Source organism: Procambarus clarkii, chromosome 82 (genome assembly GCF_040958095.1).
Source record: "Procambarus clarkii isolate CNS0578487 chromosome 82, FALCON_Pclarkii_2.0, whole genome shotgun sequence".
Lineage (NCBI taxonomy): Eukaryota > Metazoa > Arthropoda > Malacostraca > Decapoda > Cambaridae > Procambarus > Procambarus clarkii.
This window is the reverse complement of record NC_091231.1, coordinates 20,754,313-20,769,191: the sequence shown is the minus strand read 5'-3', so window position 1 is coordinate 20,769,191 and position 14,879 is coordinate 20,754,313.

The window sequence follows — 14,879 nt, the reverse complement described above, 5'->3', positions numbered from 1 at the left end:
GGTAAAGAGGTTTCGAACATTTCCTCACATGAAAAACACAGTTTAAAAAAAAAAAATCCACTCACAGACGTGATATCGATATAGTATGTATATAAAACCTTGCCTGGATGCAAATGGAATGTTGTGTGAAAATTTCAAAGCAATCGGTGAAGAACTTTCGGAGATTAGCGAATTTGAACAAACGAATATTTAGATTTTTATTTATATAGAAATATATATATTAGTATATTTTGTTAGCAGTCTTTCTTGTAAACATATGTTGTTAAATATGACCGAAAAAGTAAGATTAATAATTCTAACACGAATTTTCTCAATATTTCTTATGTTTCTTTTTACTGTTGATGGTAATTGAAAAATCAATTCTCCAAAATTTATTTTAATTTCTAGTCTGACGCGGCACTTGAATGCGTTTCGTAATAACTTATTACATTTTCAAAGATTTTAGTTTACACACACACAACTATAACCTGCAAACACTAAACAGAGTTTTACTATGCGAATATTTTAACAGTTTTTCTCTTATATACTCGCATTTGGGTGAGATGATATGTTACAACTGTTTTGGATGAGGTGAAGAAACTTTCAACACAAGACCGAACACGGTTCAATGGGTATAGATAAAAGGGAAGAATGGAAGTAACTGCAAAGGGCCTATTGGCCCATATTTCCTCTTGATGCTTCTATATTGTTATGGAGTCTTGAAGTGGGTAGAATATAGTTGTGCATTAATTGGCTGTTGATTGTTTGTGTTGACTTCTTCATGTGTAGTGCCTCGCAGACTAACAAACAACACAGAAATCATCGATAGATATAGTGATAACAGGCGGCTTGACATCTGAGAGGCACTACACATCAAGAAGTCAACACCAGCAATCAACAGCCAATTAATGCACAACTATATTCTACCCACTTCCAGACTCCGCACCAATATAGAAGCATCAAGAAATATGGGCTAATAGGCCCTTTGCAGTTACTTCCATTCTTCCCTTTAATTTACCCAATTTATACCCATTGAACCATGTTCTGTCTTGTGTTGAAAGTTTGCTTTATCTTGTGTTGAAAGTTTTGTTCACCTCATCCAAAACTGTTGTAACATATCACTTCACCCAAATGCGGGTATATAAGATGAAAGCTGTTTAAATGATAGGATAGTAGAAACCTGTTTAGTGTTTGCAGGTTACAGTTGTGTGTGTGTAAACTAAAGTCTTTGAAAATGTAATAAGTTATTACGAAACGCATTCAAGTGCCGAGTCAGACTAGAAATACAAATTAATTTTGGAGAATTGATTTTTCAATTACCATCGACAGCGAAAAGAAACATAAGAAATATTGAGAAAATTCGTGTTAGAATTATTAATCTTACTTTTTCGTTTATATATAATAATATATGCTTACAAGAAAGACTGCTACCCATATATATATATATATATATATATATATATATATATATATATATATATATATATATATATATATATATATATATATATATATATATATATATATATATATATATATATATATATATATATATATATATATATATATATATTTATATATATATATATATATATATATATATATATATATATATATATATATATATATATATATATATATATATATATATATATATATATATATATATATAAGTTTGTGAGGGTACCACCTCTGGTGCCAATGTGGGGACCCATAGCCTCGGAGAAGAAAATAAAAAGTATTCAGAGGAGACCTTGTGGTTTCTCACTGAACACTAATATTATCTTCTCCTACCACCCCCATTCTTTTGTATGTACACATATATATTTACTTTATTTGAACTTTGTTACAAAAAAGGAGTTACATATGGGTTACAAAGATGGTTGTCATAGGTTGTCGAGTTCCTCCAGCTCCTCAGATGGCGGGCAGGAACCCTGGATGCAGTGCGCATTTCCCCTCTGTATCGCCACACTGAGGCGCTGGAAAAGAAAGCTTGCACCTCTCGGGTCCCTTGTTGTTTCAATGAGCCTAGAACCCAGTTCTTTATATATATATATATATATATATATATATATATATATATATATATATATATATATATATACATATATATATATTGTGACGATAATCTCCTTCAAGAGATTGAGCCTGCTCTTCCCTCCAAAGTTCGTCGATACATACATCCCAATACAACTAATATGGAAGAAATATCCAACAACGACAACATCTCCAAGGTTTGCCAGAGAGCAAAACGTATGCAGCCAGGAACACCTGCTCCACCTCGAACCACCAAACTACCTGTCTTGTCGCCTGCTCATCGCTGATTGGCTGCGGGTCCAGTTGCACCTGCTCTCACCCACCACACTACTTGATGTCTGGGGCCGCCACGACCTCAGTCCTCAGAATATCTATTGCTTTCATCAGGTTAACACGTCTCCTTGGTAGACTAAGCTGTGGCTTACGTGTACTAAAAGAGGTGATAGCTTAAAGCCAATATTCCTGCACCTCTTATTTGATTGTATATTGCACAGCTTGTTATTACTCACTCGTCTTAACGTAACTTTTCATTTTGTCATTTGATTATTCTTATTATTTTGATTGATTGATTTTATTATACGAATTTGTATGTCCAGTTTATTCATGTTTTGCTTTTCTAACTTAATTAAAATCGCATTGTTAAATTTACTTGTGTTTTGTGCTTCTCATTACCTTACCACAGACGAAGTTCCAGATTTTCTATTTTTTTTGTTTCTATGTGACGAGGCCATACCCCTAGCTTTTGAACAGCCGAACACCAACGCGTTACCGTCACATATTATATGGGGGCCTGTCCTAGGAGCCTCGCTCAGGTACTGGTGCCAAGTAGTAATTTATGGTAAGCGTATTTAACTTTGTTAACGTAGCTTTTACTATTTTTCATATTCAATTTCATTTTTATATGGTGCGGTGTATTGTGCATTACGAGAGTAGCATATGGTGAAGGTGAGACAACTTTGGATTACGTGGTGACTGTAGGCCGCAGTCATACTCTTAATTGGTCATCTCTCCCTCCGTGTTATTACTCGTGTTTACCATCTTTGTCCCTTGGATATTAATAATTTTTGACAGATCATCATATTGGTACCCTGGTACTGTGGTCTGCCCCCGGGTCAAGTGCACCCAATCTTCTGCAATCTGACTGTAGGAGGACAAAGAGGGCCATAGTTCCTCTAGCTCGAACTTTAGTTGCTGAATTGGGACCTCAGCAGCAGTTCTCGTCACCAGTTGACACCTCGCACCCCTACACGTCAGTCAGAGATGATGATACATACAACGGTAGGGAATTAGCTTACTTTTCAGAGCACAAAAGTTCGCTAATTCTGTAAGTATCATATTAATTTCAGTAGGAAAAACTTGCTTTATGTCCTATAGAGACTCGGCAAGGTATGCCTACATCCTTGGACTACCAATTTTACTTTTGAGGCAATTAACTGTTTCATTTGTTTTCGAAACTCTGTTTCATTTGTTAGTAGGATTTTCTTGCCCTTATCCTCTTACATGAGTACCGGGTACAAGATTTCCTGCGCCTTTGATTTAAATTAATCATTTAACATCTTGTACTTAACTTTAATTGTTAAAGATTCCACAGGATAGGTACCAGTTGCCACGTTGTCCTGTTTCTGACATTCACTATAACTGTATATTCGTTGTACATTTATTTGCTAATTTCACCATGTTTCGTCTCCAAGCTTTCCGTGCAGATCCAGCAGGTGAAATAGGGACTTTAAGTCGTGCCAAGAGAACTGAATTACAAACTCTTGCACATGAGTATCAACTAGAAGTTCCCTACCAAGCCAACAAAAATGACATACACAACCTGTTGCTGGATCACTATTTAGAGCAAGGTAAGATAGGCTCTGAAACTCATGAAACTTACTATATTGAAGATAAAACTGATTTGGCAACGATGAAACTCAAAATAGAGCTGGCCAAGATTGAACGCGAGCAGCAAAGGGAAGCCATCGAACAACAAGAACGAGCAGCTGCCATACGAAAGGAAGAACAAGAACGTGAGATTGCGTTACTCTGTGAACGTGAACGGATACAGCTTGAAACAAAACGACGCGAGTTGGAGATGCAACGTGAACATGACCAGCAACAAGCGACTCTGGCTCTAGAGTGTCGTCAACGAGAATACACGTTGGAAACTTCACACCTCGCTCAACGCCAGCAAGCTACTGCCAATCTTCCCGTCAGTTTTAATATATCACATGCAAGTAAGTTAATGCCATCCTTTGTAGAAGCAGAAGTTGATGTGTTTTTCACCACCTTTGAAACCCTTGCTAATCAACTCAGTTGGCCTGTCGACCAATGGGCCACACTTCTCAGAGTCCATCTTACAGGTAGAGCTGCAGTCACACTCAGTACTCTGGCGTCTGAGAATGACTACCAGACTCTGAAACAAGCAGTGTTGGACGCCTACCTCCTCTCCACAGAAAGTTATCGAAGGAAATTCCGTGACCACCTGAAGGCAAGTACCACTACCTTCCTCGAGTTTGCTAACACAAAACGGAGATATTTTATGAAATGGCTGGAAGCAGCACATGTCTCTACTTTTACAGAACTCGTCAACCTGATGCTAGTTGAAGAATTCTTGAGGCGTGTGCCGCCTCCTGTCCGTCTATACTTAGCAGATAAAGAAGAAACCGACTACCTGAAGTGTGCTAAGTCGGCTGACACTTACAGCCTCATCCACCGGCTGACACCCGAACCATCCTCCAGTAAGAAGTCGTGGTACAGTTACGAGAAAGTGAGCACCGATCAAGCTAGCTCGCAATTGTACTGCAAGTATTGTAGACTCTATGGACATACCATAGACAAGTGTGGTAAGTCTCAATACAAGGGAACCACTGACCCACAGAAACCCAAACCAACTCCTCCTAAGTCCGGTAAGCCTGTGATGAATGTTGGTGTTAATGTTAATGATCTTTCTCTTTTCAGTAACCACCTGTATACTGGAACTGTCTCTGCCAACGGTTCAAATCCGGAGGGACGTTTCAAATTGAAGATCTTGAGGGACACAGCGGCTCTTCAATCGATCATCTTGAAGTCGGCTGTACCCAACATCGCCTACACCGGAGAAACTGTCTTCATCACTGACCTCACTGCTACCACTCCATACCCTCTCGCCAGAGTCCACCTGGATTGTCCCTACGTGAACGGAGAAGTCCAAGTCGCCGTCAGGGAAAAGCCTTTTCCCATGCCTGGAGTGCAACTTCTCCTAGGCAACGACTTGGCAGAAGACCTGCAACCGACCAACCTGATCGTCATGGACAAACCCCAGGTGTGTACCTCTGTGCCAATTAACCCTATACTAGCGTATGTTCCAGCAGAGGTTCAAGAGAGTGATGAAGTTTCTCCTCCGGTTCTCGTGACCACCCGTGCACAAGCCGCACGTCCACAGCCAGCTGACTCTACTGCTACCGCTGTCCCTCAAGACCCTCATAAACTACCCCCGAATCTCACCAAGTTGGAGTTCCGTAAGTTGCAGAGGGAAGATCTTACTTTAACACCATTGTTTTTCCAGGCTGAGACTCAACCCGACAGTATTCCTGGGTTCTTCCTAGAGAACGACTTGCTCTACCGCAGATATAGACCCAGTAAACTGAAGGAGGAGGACGATTGGGCCAACATCGAACAACTTGTGATTCCTACCAGCCTGCGGCTCACTATTCTACACCTGGCCCACGGAGCATTCTCCCACTACGGATTCAACAAGACTTACCATGGAATTCGTCAAGACTACGACTGGCCAGGTATGGTAAATAGCGTCAAACAGTACGTAAAACAGTGTCATACATGTCAGATGGCAGGCAAACCGAACATCTCCATTCCCAGAGCGCCACTGATTCCCATACAGGTGCCTGCGGAACCTATCCACAGACTTATAATAGACTGTGTTGGTCCTTTACCTCGGACCAGTTCAGGTAATGCCTATATCTTAACCATCCTGTGTCCTACCACCAGATTTCCCATAGCAGTTCCAGTGAAGAACATCACGGCTGCTACGGTTGTAAAACATCTATTGAAGATCTTCACTCAATACGGATTTCCCAGGGAGATTCAGAGCGACTGTGGTACCAACTTCACCAGTGATCTCTTCAAAAGGACACTGGAGGAGTTCAACATCAAACAGGTATTGTCCAGCCCCTATCATCCTGCTTCACAGGGTTCTCTTGAACGTAGTCATCAGACTATCAAAGCACTCTTGAAAAAGTTTTGTAGTGAAACCTCTAAGGATTGGGATAAGCAAATCGACCTTATAATGTGTATTTACAGAAGTCTCCCCAATGAGTCCCTAGGAGTATCTCCTTATAAGATGCTCTACGGCCGTAAGTGCCGTACTCCCCTTAAGGCTTTCAAAGACTCTCTCAGAGATGCCACCTTCAGTGAGCATCAGAATGTGCCCCAGTTTCTTCAAAACCTTAAACACATTCTAGAGAGAGTCCACCGTTTTGCCCATGATAATCTATTGAAAGCCCAGGAGAGGATGAAGACTCATTACGACCAGACCAGCAAAGTTAGAAAATTTAAGCCGGGAGACTTCATCCTAGCATACTTCCCTATCCCAGGTTCACCTTTTCAAAACAGGTTTTCAGGACCCTACCGAGTCAAAGAGTGCAGAAATAACAACAACTACGTTATAGAGACTCCAGATAGGCGGCGGAAGACCCAACTGACCAACTGTTCTACCTTTACAGAACCCTACATCCACAGTGAGACCTTCCCTGCTTCTCCTCCCGAAAGCACTGAAAAGGAGTCAGCGCTTTCTAATTCAAAAATCCATATTGATGTTCCCAACCATTTTCAGGACCCTAATAGTGCTCCTTTGCCATATTCTAATTCCACTCTCACCTCGTCAGATAAGCCCTTCATCCTCCATGTCGACGCCAGTGGTACCGACGTTGGCGGTGTCGTGATGCAGCAACGAGGCGAGGAGAATACACCTGTCAGCGACTACTGCTACAAGGAACTACGGAACAATTGGCAAGGAGCTACTCTTCATCATCCTGAAGCTCCAGCACTTCACTCCACACCTGAAAAGTGCTTGGTCTACCATCAACACGGACCACACCACCCTACCCCTCCTGCAGCACGCCCACTTCTCATCTCAACGTCTTCTACTATGGGTTTGATAACTGCAGAAATTCAACCTGGAGACACGCTATACCAAGATTCCGACAACATCGAGTTCGGAAGTCTTCTTGGTACCAAGAAGACTTCCGAACTCCTTATCAAAAACAGCCCGAAGCCGACGGAGAACCCTCTACAGCAGTCAAGCGTTGTATACATGTACACTTGCCCCCACGAAGGATGTAACCTTCAATGTAAGTACATAGGTATGACGTCGACCAAGCTGACGAGGCGTTTGACATGCCATCTTCAATCTGGTGCCCCTAGGAATCACATGAGACAAGCCCATGACATTACTCTAACAAGAGAAATGTTGAACATGAATACTTGCATAATAGACAAAACCCAAGATTCAAGAAGATTACAAATTCTTGAGGCAATTCACATAAGAATAGAGCGACCTACCATGAACACCCAAATCACGGAACTATTTACTCTACCCACCATGAGAGTAAGGACAAGACAAGAACATATCGATGCCAACACAGAAGACAATGTCCAACATAACAGACCAATTACACTGGATTAATCTTTGTGTTTAGATAGGAGATGCCTCGTATGGGCCAATAAGCCTTCTGCAGCCCCTATGTTTATCCCTTATGTAACCCCCCATGTTTTTCACCTTCATTGTATTATCACCTGACCTAATGCGGGTATAAAATCAACTAGTATTGTAAGATCTGTTCACTTGAGAATGAACCATGGAGGTTCGAAACGTCGTGCAAATTATACAAATAAGTGTAATACACTCTATAGTAAATCACTTCTTTTCTTCACCTTAAAAGTACGAAAATGAGTTTTGGAGAACTCCTATTCCAATTAAGCCCTGATGCTAAGAAAATAGTTAGAGGGATAGAAGCCCTAAACCAGAAAATAATAAATACAGAATATGCGGTCATATTCAATGAAACATATATAAATATATATATATATATATATATATATATATATATATATATATATATATATATATATATAAATATATATATATATATATATATATATATATATATAAATATATATATATATATATATATATATATAAATATATATATATATATATATATATATATATATATATATATATATATATATATATATATATATATATATATATATATATATATATATATATATATATATATATATATATATATATAACCTAACCTAACTTTTTAGGCTACCTAACCAATAAAGATATGTTAGGTTAGGTTAGGTAGGGTTGGTTAGGTTCGGTCATATATCTACGTTAATTTTAACTCCAATATAAAAAAATTGATCTCATACATAATGAAATGGGTAGCTTTATTATTTCATAAGAAAACAAATAGAGAAAATATATTAATTCAGGAAAACTTGGCTTATTAGGCAAATCGGGCCTTGCATACTAGACCGAAAAGTGCGTTCTGGCTACTAGGTACGACATATGTCTATATATATATATATATATATATATATATATATATATATATATATATATATATATATATATATATATATATATATATATATATATATATATATGTATATATATATATGTATATATATATATATATATGTATATATATATATATATATATATATATATATATATATATATATATATATATATATATATATATATATATATATATATATGTCGTACCTAGTAGCCAGAACTCACTTTTTGGCCTACTATGCATGGCCCGATTTGCCTAATAAGCCAAGTTTTCCCGAATTAATATATTTTTTCTAATTTTTTTCTTATGAAATGATAAAGCTACCCATTTCATTATGTATGAGGTCAAATTTTTTTTATTGGAGTTAAAATTAACGTATATATATGACCGAACCTAACCAACCCTACCTAACCTAACCTAACCTATCTTTATAGGTTAGGTTTGGTTAGGTAGCCGAAAAAGTTAGGGTAGGTAGGTTAGGTAGTCGAAAAACAATTAATTCATGAAAACTCGGCTTATTAGGCAAAACGGGCCTTGCATAGTAGGCTGAGAAGTGAGTTCTGGCTACTAGGTACGACATATATATATATATATATATATATATATATATATATATATATATATATATATATATATATATATATATATATATATATATATATATATATATAATGAAATGTATATATATATATATATATATATTTATATATATATATAATGAAATGTATATATATATATATATATATATATATATATATATATATATATATATATATATATATATATATATATATATATATATATATATTTATATATATTATTAAATATGACCGAAAAAAGTAAGATTAATAATTCTAACACGAATTTTCTCAATCTTTCGTACAGTTCTTTTCACTGTTGGAGGTAAATCAAAAATCAATTCTCCAAAATTCATTTTTATTTCTAGTCTGACGCGACACGAGCGCGTTTCGTAAAACTTATTACATTTTCAAAGACTTTAGTTCACAAATACACAACTGAATAGAACTTACGCATCTCCGATTTTATATCTACATTTGAGTGAGGTGGAAGGGATGATGTGGCATTAACACAAGACAGAACAAGATGTGGTATTAATAGGGTATTAATTTCATCAACACAAGACAGAACAAGAGTATTAATAGGGTATTAATTTCATCAACACAAGACAGAACACGAAACAATGGATATTGAATAGAAGTGTTTGTAGAAAGCCTATTGGTCCATATTTCTTGATGCTTCTATATTGGAGCGGAGTCTTGAGGTGGGTAGAATATAGTTGTGCAATAATTGGCTGTTGATTGCTGGTGTTGACTTCTTGATGTGTAGTGCCTCGCAAACGTCAAGCCGCCTGCTATCACTGTATCTATCGATGATTTCTGTGTTGTTTACTAGGATTTCTCTGGCGATGGTTTGGTTGTGGGAAGAGATTATATGTTCCTTAATGTAGCCCTGTTGCTTATGCAACAGGGCTCTGATGTTGCTTATGCCAGGATCTGATTCGTGATCAGATATACAAGGCAGAGAATGAAATCAAAGACAACAAAACGCAACTACTTCATGCTACAAACGAGTGGAGAAATAGCAACATCGACGATAGTATCCGTACCCGCATTGAACAACACCTCGACATCCTCACAGACCAACATCACCTCAGCACTGAAACAAGGATTATCAAGAAACTAACAACATTATATGGAGGACCTATGGCAATTCCACGACCAAGAGATGGCTTCCTGAACCTTGCAGGAATTAACCTCACTGAGGACCAAGTCACTCTCCTAAATCTGGGCATAAACTGTCATGTTATGTCCAGACCGAGTGAGATGGCCCGGAAAGTAGAGTTGGAAATTCTGTTGGACGACATATTCGACCTCGAGACACAAAAGAAGGTCACTACCAAAGATACCTTACAAGCAGAACTTATTGCAGAAGGAGGAAAGAATCGAGGCAGCTACAGAAGCACCATACTGTCCCCCGAGCTTAAAGCGGCAGCTAAAAGCCTTCGTGAGAACAAGGAGATAGTTGTCAGGAGAGGTGACAAGTCGCCAATATATGTCATTCTTAAAAAAGACGAATATCTGGCGAAAATGAACAGCATACTCTCTGACCAAACTAAGTTCCAAAGGGTAACGAAGGACACTACAGCCGAATTAAAAGCAAAGGTCAACAAACTGACCGAAACTGTGAACGCCAAGAAATCCGGACTCCACCTGCCAAAGATCATTGGGGAATATAAACCTTGATATGCGTATGGAAATGTCAAGACGCACAAGCCTGGAAACCCACTTCGGCCAATCATTAGCCAGATACCCACACCCACGTACAGACTGGCGAAGCGACTCAACGGCCTGCTGACTCCATACGTTCCTTGCGCCTTCAGCCTGAAGTCTCCAAAGGAATTTGTTGACTTACTGCGGGGAACACGGGCCACAGGGATAAGAGCCTCGTTGGATGTAGAATCGCTGTTTACCAACGTACCTGTGGACGAGACAATCGGAATGATAGCCGACAGAGTGTATCGTGATCCAGCCTGTACTCCTCTTGACATACCAGAAAATATTCTGAGAAAACTACTCCAAGCTTGTACTAAAGAGGCACCCTTCTTGAGCCCAGATGGGCACATGTATAAGCAAGTAGATGGGGTCGCCATGGGTTCTTCCCTAGGTGTCCTGTTTGCAAACTTCTACATGGGTACCATCGAGCAAAAAGTCTTAGTCGACATGAACTTGAAACCGGCCATATACTGCAGGTATGTTGACGACATTTTTACACAGGTACCTGATGTCAGACATCTGCAGGAGCTGAAGGAGGCATTTGAGCAGAGTTCCGTGCTGCGTTTCACTTACGAGATGGAAAAGGATGGGAAGCTGCCCTTTCTAGATGTAACAGTCATGGAAAAGGGCGGAGGTTTCCACACTGCAGTCTACACTAAGGAAAGAAACATAGGAATGTGCCTAAATGCCAACAGCGACTGCCCAGACAGGTACAAGAGGAGTGTTGTTAACGCATATGTCGACCGTGCTCTCAGCCACAGCTCAGAATGGAAGCAAGTCGACGAAGAACTCTGTTGGGTAAGGCAGGTCCTAGTCAATAACGGCTTCTCCAATGGTTTCGTTGAAGACATCATAAGAAGGAAAGTGAAAAGCCATGCAACCTCTGAAGAGACAACTAACACAACACCTATACCCCCTATTAGACTATTTTACAGGAACTTCTTTTCCACAGCTCATAAAACGGAGGAAAGGGTCCTGAAAGATATTGTTAATAGAAACGTTATCCCTACAGACAAAAATCAGAGGATACAACTGACGATTTACTATAAAACCAGAAAAACGGCCAGCCTACTCATGAGAAACTCTCCAGACACAAAACAGAACGCTTTAAAAGAGACTAACGTCGTCTATGCCTTCAAATGCCCACTTGGGGACTGTAAGCTCCAAAAAACCCAGTATATAGGCAAGACAACAACATCTCTTTCTAGGCGTTTAACGATGCATAAGCAACAGGGCTCCATTAAGGAACATATAATCTCTTCCCACAACCAAACCATCGCCAGAGAAATCCTAGTAAACAACACAGAAATCATCGATAGATACAGCGATAGCAGGCGGCTTGACGTTTGCGAGGCACTACACATCAAGAAATCAACACCAGCAATCAACAGCCAATTATTGCACAACTATATTCTACCCACCTCAAGACTCCGCTCCAATATAGAAGCATCAAGAAATATGGACCAATAGGCTTTCTACAAACACTTCTATTCAATATCCATTGTTTCGTGTTCTGTAATGTGTTGATGAAATTAATACCCTATTAATACTCTTGTTCTGTCTTGTGTTGATGAAATTAATACCCTATTAATACCACATTTTGTTCTGTCTTGTGTTAATGCCACATCACCCCTTCCACCTCACTCAAATGTAGATATAAAATCGGAGATACGTAAGTTCTATTCAGTTGTGTATTTGTGAACTAAAGTCTTTGAAAATGTTATAAGTTTTACGAAACGCGCCCGTGTCGCGTCAGACTAGAAATAAAAATGAATTTTTGAGAATTGATTTTTGATTTACCTCCAACAGTGAAGCGTAATGTACGAAAGATTGAGAAAATTCGTGTTAGAATTATTAATCTTACTTTTTCGGTCATATTTAATAATATATATATATGGCACAACTCTCCTAAACACGAGAGTTAAGTATACAACTTTAGAACACTTTCCCACCAGGAGACTCGAACCCTAGCCAGCACAGAAGCCTTCCAGCAACTGGCATAACAGGTACGCCTTAACCCTCTCCACCACCGCTCAGACCCTTAAAAGAGATGGTAATTTCGGAGTATTTAAATACCCCAAAGATCAACACCTCCCAAGAGCACCAGAGCAAGTGAGGGGTCATTTAGACGTTAATTTCATCAAGTCCCTGTTAATATGGGAAGACACAGTGTCTCTGCTTAAGGCACAACTCTCCTAAAGACGAGAGTTAAGTATACAACTTTAGAACACTTTCCCACCAGGAGACTCGAACCCTAGCCAGCACTGAAGCCTTCCAGCAACTGGCATAACAGGTACGCCTTAACCCTCTCCACCACCGCTCAGACCCTTAAAAGAGATGGTAATTTCGGAGTATTTAAATACCCCAAAGATCAACACCTCCCAAGAGCACCAGAGCAAGTGAGGGGTCATTTAGACGTTAATTTCATCAAGTCCCTGTTAATATGGGAAGACACAGTGTCTCTGCTTAAGGCACAACTCTCCTAAACACGAGAGTTAAGTATACAACTTTAGAACACTTTCCCACCAGGAGACTCGAACCCTAGCCAGCACAGAAGCCTTCCAGCAACTGGCATAACAGGTACGCCTTAACCCTCTCCACCACCGCTCAGACCCTTAAAAGAGATGGTAATTTCGGAGTATTTAAATACCCCAAAGATCAACACCTCCCAAGAGCACCAGAGCAAGTGAGGGGTCATTTAGACGTTAATTTCATCAAGTCCCTGTTAATATGGGAAGACACAGTGTCTCTGCTTAAGGCACAACTCTCCTAAACACGAGAGTTAAGTATACAACTTTAGAACACTTTCCAACCAGGAGACTCCAACCCTAGCCAGCACAGAAGCCTTCCAGCAACTGGCATAACAGGTACGCCTTAACCCTCTCCACCACCGCTCAGACCCTTAAAAGAGATGGTAATTTCGGAGTATTTAAATACCCCAAAGATCAACACCTCCCAAGAGCACCAGAGCAAGTGAGGGGTCATTTAGACGTTAATTTCATCAAGTCCCTGTTAATATGGGAAGACACAGTGTCTCTGCTTAAGGCACAACTCTCCTAAACAACTCTCCCTCACTTGCTCTGGTGCTCTTGGGAGGTGTTGATCTTTGGGGTATTTAAATACTCCGAAATTACCATCTCTTTTAAGGGTCTGAGCGGTGGTGGAGAGGGTTAAGGCGTACCTGTTATGCCAGTTGCTGGAAGGCTTCTGTGCTGGCTAGGGTTCGAGTCTCCTGGTGGGAAAGTGTTCTAAAGTTGTATACTTAACTCTCGTGTTTAGGAGAGTTGTGCCTTAAGCAGAGACACTGTGTCTTCCCATATTAACAGGGACTTGATGAAATTAACGTCTAAATGACCCCTCACTTGCTCTGGTGCTCTTGGGAGGTGTTGATCTTTGGGGTATTTAAATACTCCGAAATTACCATCTCTTTTAAGGGTCTGAGCGGTGGTGGTGAGGGTTAAGGCGTACCTGTTATGCCAGTTGCTGGAAGGCTTCTGTGCTGGCTAGGGTTCGAGTCTCCTGGTGGGAAAGTGTTCTAAAGTTGTATACTTAACTCTCGTGTTTAGGAGAGTTGTGCCTTAAGCAGAGACACTGTGTCTTCCCATATTAACAGGGACTTGATGAAATTAACGTCTAAATGACCCCTCGCTTGCTCTGGTGCTCTTGGGAGGTGTTGATCTTTGGGGTATTTAAATACTCCGAAATTACCATCTCTTTTAAGGGTCTGAGCGGTGGTGGAGAGGGTTAAGGCGTACCTGTTATGCCAGTTGCTGGAAGGCTTCTGTGCTGGTTAGGGTTCGAATCTCCTGGTGGGAAAGTGTTCTAAAGTTGTATATATATATATATATATATATATATATATATATATATATATATATATATATATATATATATATATATATTTATATATGTCGTACCTAATAGCCAGAACTCACTTTTCAGCCTACTATGCAAGGCCCGATTTGCCTAATAAGCCAAGTTTTACTGAATTAAT